This window comes from Rhagoletis pomonella, unplaced genomic scaffold (genome assembly GCF_013731165.1).
Source record: "Rhagoletis pomonella isolate Grant_MI unplaced genomic scaffold, Rhpom_1.0 Rhpom_scaffold_00001, whole genome shotgun sequence".
NCBI classification, from domain to species: domain Eukaryota; kingdom Metazoa; phylum Arthropoda; class Insecta; order Diptera; family Tephritidae; genus Rhagoletis; species Rhagoletis pomonella.
In genome coordinates this window covers 106,420,423-106,426,434 of record NW_023458555.1, presented here as the reverse complement: position 1 = coordinate 106,426,434, position 6,012 = coordinate 106,420,423, and positions in this window count along the sequence as shown.

The window sequence follows — 6,012 nt, the reverse complement described above, 5'->3', positions numbered from 1 at the left end:
AAAAACGAAAACTGCGATATTTTAGTAACTACTAGATAATTCACTCAAAATTGATATTTGCAATGAGTCTTAGACGAAAAATAAGAATATTACAAAATTTTGGCAAATGGGTGTAGCCACGCCCACTTATGGTTACATGTGTATATCTTGGTAACCGCTACACCAATTTCTTCCAAACTTGGCACAGTTGTTGGTCCTGGTACAGCATACCAACTAAATCTAAAATCGGACAATAACCACGCCCACATCCCATATAACGGTAATTTCGAGAAATACAAAATCTTCGATAAATCAGTAAATATTGAAGCTAATTTATTCAAAATTGATGATTGCAACAATTCTTTACCAAGAAATACGTTTATGACAAAATTTTGGAAAATGGGCGTAGCACCGCCCACTTGTGATCACATATATGTATCTCGCTAACCGTTCTAGTAATTTGTACCAAGCTCGGTATGGTTATTGTGCTTGCCACATAAAAGCAAACCGTTGAAAATTGTTGAAATCGGACTAAAATTGAGGCCGCTTTTCATATAACGGTAAATTTCAGATATGCTTGAAATTTCAATATTTCGAAATTTAAGGACGCTAATTTACTCAAAATTGATACACCCCGGCTTACCATCTAGCGGAAGGTTTCGGAAAGGTGAAAAAACCTATATTTAATACTTGCGCCGGGTATTTAATGTTCGGCTTCGCCCGAACTTAGACTTTCTTACTTGTTTTTTTTTTTTTTTTCTAGTTTGAAGTCGAAAATATGTTTTTGTTTTTTTTTTTTAGTTAAAGATAATAGAGTACTTTAATATTTTTGTTAATACACACTTCGTTTTTTTAGTTTGAAAACTCTTTTCGATGGATTTGGACATAGGGAAGAGGGATGTTAGCTGTTCGGGCTTAAGTGGGTAGGTGAAGGGGTGTGTTTGGTATTTCAGGGTCAAAGCTGGATAAATACGAGTTCAGGCGACCGCAATATCCAGACCTTAAACCGCCTAATTTGCAGCGCATGGGGTGCTTGAAGGTTTGACAAACCGCTTGAGCGGAAGTTTTACAAAAATCTAAATTTTGCAAAATCGCCTTATTCGCAACTAAATTTTCAACGAGTGAGGGCATACGAAAAAAAATTAAAGAGAAGCAAACTTTACATTCCGAACCGACAGAAAACTTAAATTATCTGCTTTAACGAGTCATACTTGTATGGTGTATGGCGAAATGAAGAAAATAGGTTTGACAAGCCGTTTGTGTGGCGGCTCTATGAAGCTCTTCCTTTTTTATTGCTTTTGATTCACGATCCTGCTATTCGGCTTTGTTGCAAAAGCACAATTTAGAACTTTTATTTCTTTGTAAGTCCCCTTTCAGACACGTCAAGTCTTGCTTTCAAGTCTGCTCGTTCGTTGGCGAAGGAGGTGAGAAGAGAGGGGAAGAGTACAGATACCTCCGTACTGTCAATTCGTTTCAAGTTTTCTTGTCTCTTTTGATCTTTTCGTTGCTTCCCATTTAAAGAACCAAGGACTTGAATTCAATTAAAGTTGACGCGTGTGGAAGCAAATAGAAAACACAAAAGAGAATGCGGAAAAAATTGCTTTCAAGACTTGACGTGTCTGAAAGGGAACATACAGTAGCTCAATTGTCTCAGTTGGCTCACAACAACATCACTGTGGCTCACTTTGGCTCATTTGCAACAAACACAGCAAAACAAATAAAAGCAGCGTTGACTCGCCAAAAACAAGCGGGACAAAAGTCGATCGACATTCATTCACTGCTGCCTCACGTATGCTTGTATCATTTATTTCTTGGTTTTGAGGTTGAAATCAGTGTTGCCACTTGAGCAAATGTTTATGTACCAAAATGCCTACCAAATCACTTTTCAAACTACCAAACCTCAAAACGAAATTTCTTGAATTCACGGATTTTTTAGCTACGCAAACGATTTCAATTTTCATTAATTCACGTATTCAAAATCGGTCAAAATTCAATGCGGTTTTCGTATTCAGAAACGACTACAGTTTTCGTTCATTTTCGTATCTGGAAAACCTTCGAATATGATGACATTATTTCAAGCAGCAGTGGCTGAACATGCAGAACAGTGTGCTAGTATTTGTTAGCTTACTGAAGGTGCCGTGTTCGATACCGTCAGGTACTTCCTTAATTTATCTTTTCCCGAACTATGAAAAAGCATCTGTCAAGTGTAGAAGGAAAGCGTATTGAACGAAAAATTCAACCAGAAAATTTTCAGAAAAACAGACAAAAACGCATCCGTTTCAAAACATATGCTCCTGCCACATATTTTCCTCCACTTTTTTTTCCTTTACGGAACCATTTTCGGTTTTTTGGCTGGCTAGGAAGCGAACAAATTTTAGTGCTCAATTGGATTGCATTTTCAAAACATTTTTGCCTACCAAAAGCTTCATCAAACCAACCAAACTACCAAAGGAAAGTGAAGCTACCAATTTTGGTCCAATTGGACCAAAACGGCAACGCTGGTTGAAATACTTTTTGCAATTCCTAGAACGATGTTTTTGTAATTGGTATTGACGTTGTTGTCATTTGGCTCAGCAAGTTAAATTTGTTGAGCACCTCTGCTTTACAACATTGAACGATTCTCTTATAGGGCCCAGTGTATCAGATATCGCGAGAGTGAACAGAGTAAAGTTTTCATTCTATGTTAATCTAGTGTTTTCCTAGCAACATTGACAATGCCTAAGAAACCAAAATTTACTTGTGATGAATTGTTCGAAATTTTCGAGGGCTGCAACTTTATGGAAAATGGGCAGTATCTACCATACAGTGACTTCATTTGGCAAGCTGCATCTGAAAAAACCGACAAAATATTAAAAAAGGACTATATTTATCAATACATTACACAAAATCGAGGAGCTATAAATAATAATGTTCATACTGGCATATCGTACCGGCTTCACGGAAACTCGTGACGATAACTGGTCATTTAAAACTCCAATAAAAAATGATGGCACCTTGAAGGAGTTGAGAGAATCTATTCATTTGAATTTGACAGAATGGGATAAAATAGGGGTGCAGTTGAAAGAATACAAACAGGGGCATACGAAGTTTTAGCCGATGGGTGGAATGACAAAATTTATTATTCAATTTATGAAACGTTAAAGTTACCATGCCCATTTGTTTTTAAAAACGCTAAAATTAACAGAAATGCAGGTGCAATTTTCTTATCAATCAAAGGAAATTGTTCTGAATGTCATACCGAAATTCATTTGGAATTGATTTCAATGTTTCTACTTTGGATACGCGAGGCATTATTCACACTAAAAGACGACAACTTCGAGGCCATAGGAGGAGAATGGTTGCTGGTGAGTTGCACGGAAAATCGGCTTACTTATGGCGCCGAGAAGAACCTCATAAGCGTATGGAGTTCGGTGATCCTCAACCTGCGGATTTATACTCGTCCAATGTCCTTCGAAAAGTAACACAAGAAAGAATAGAAAAGGAACTCGGCGTTAAATCTGGTGATAACCCGATGATGTCTTTATTTAAGGCTCCACAATCTCCCCAATACTCTGCTGGTATTAGAGAAATAGGCCTAAACAAACCGTACGTTATGTATTGGCTACCTGAGCAACTGTCGATGTATAAAGTTTTCTTGAAAAGCAACAAGATAGGCTGCATCAGCATTGACGCAACTGGGAATATTACGCAACGATTACCTTTGACGGATGGATCAAAAATTACCATTTTTATGTACCAAGCTGTGGCAGGCTACAATGACAGCATACTGCAACTATTACAAATGGCATCAGGAAAACATGATGCAAACACTTTATGCTACTGGATAAGAGAGTGGATGCGCTCAGGTGCTAAAGCTCCTAAAGAAGTGGTTACGGACTATTCTTTGGCACTCATGAATGCTGTAACTTTGGCATTTAATGGACGCAGTTTGGAAAAATATGTCGACGATTGTTTCTCTCAAATTTCAGGATCTAGTCCTCGAGAGGATGGGATGACAGTCTTGCGTCTTGACATTGCTCATCTTATCAAATTTATCGCTAACTGGTCATGCTTTTCTAAAAACCAACCTCATATCAAAGACTTTTTCTTACGCTGTGTTGCATTGTTGGTACTCCAAACAAGTATTGATAAATTTCAAAGACTTTTGCGCGCAGTGCTGACGATGGCCTTCTCCCCGAATATCGTGGAAAATAATCAAAACGATGAATGCTTCTTATCGCGCGATTTGTTAATGACATTAACGAAAACTGGACTTAATAACTGGAATCCTAAAGATCGTAACACAGAGGATGACGTTTTCAGTGACTTCAGTAGTATGAATTATGATGGTGAGATAAATCCTGAGCCCAATGATCAGAAGAGACCGATTGTAAGATTCGTGGAAGATATTGCGGTGAGGACGCAGACAAATGTTACACTGATTGGAATTGAAAATAAATACATGTGTAGAAATTTTGGTGAAAAGTTAATCAAACTTTCAAACCAGTTTGTATTATGGACACACATCGTTCCGAAATTCCATCGCCCGCAAACGGAGTACGATATAGCTGGGATCGAGAGAGCATCTTCAGCACACAGTGAAGCGTATTTCAAGGACCTAAAGAACTATATTTTAGAATCAAATCGCAAACTGAAGTTGGATAAAGTTGTTCTTCGTCATTTGACAGCTTTGCGTGGTACTGTAAACTTGCTTGCCTCAAACAAGTATGCAAGGAATCGACGTGAAAATGTTGATATTTCATCCGATAAAGGAACTGATTCAGAAACTACCTGTTCCGGGCAGGACATTGAATCTTCCAACCATTTAGGGCAATCTCCATTACGAAATACATCCAGTTCACGGCGAAGTACTTCTGGTAACTCAACGATTAAATGAATTTTTCTGTCATATTTGTATTTGTATTTATATTTGTAGATCATTCAACTGTTAATGATGATTTAGATGACAATTTAAAGAACAAAGAGAGAACACCAAAACATAAAATATCTGGTTGCAATAAAAACTCCGTAAAGAGCCCCACACCTATTTCAAGTATAAGAAATCGTACGAAGTAATGAAATCAGCCGATTTACCACTTAGTTCTTCTAAATCCTCCGCAAACATCATTTCATCTACCAGTCAAAAGAAGGTTTTGTTTGAAATGGATTCATCACCCATTTCGCCTATTTACAGAAAAAGAAAAATTGCCACTGACGAGGTTATACCATCATCAACTTTCCTGGATTCACGGTCGGATGCCGAGCAAGTATCACACATTGACAGTTTAAATGAGAAGTCCACAGAAGTATTACATGATATAACAAACAATGAAAGTAGTTATTTAAATGAAGTTGATGGCTGGGGAGGAGTGCTGCCTAAAAAGAAAAAGCCTGTTGTCTACCTGGAATGTTTTCCCGATATTGAAAATCTCCATCAACGTCCAAAATTGATTAAAAAGGTATCTCTCCTTGTTAATGGAAATCACAAACCTCTTCTGCCGACATCTCAGTGTTTGCTTAAGTTTATAAACACCTGCGCTTTTGATGCAGTAATTCATTGCATTCGAGCTGGGTATATTGATTGGCCTGCGTATAATGAGTACGCATTGCGTTCTGGAGCAATAATATTCAAAATAGTCAAAGAACTCTCACCCAAAGGAGCAATTTTGTCTGTTTATAAAAGCCGCGGAGAAATGTTATTGACTATGAAGAGGCCTAATAAAAATGTGGTAGACTGCAACTCAAATATTGGTAATGTTGTTGATGAACTATTACATGAAGAACCTTCTATAATGACAACACAATATTGCAATATCTGTGGCGATGCAACAAGACGGATAAAAACAACTCTAGAAGTTGATTTGGGTCCGTTATACAGAAAAGGTTTGAGGGGCCTTCAATTCTTTACAACAACGAAAACAAGCAATATGTAAGCAATGTGGTACAAAGAACTCTATATGTACCAATGTTGGGCCTCATTTAATCATTGATATGGAGGCGTTGCAGTGGAAGATCATTGCTAAAAGAGACGGGTACATGGAGAACTACGAAACG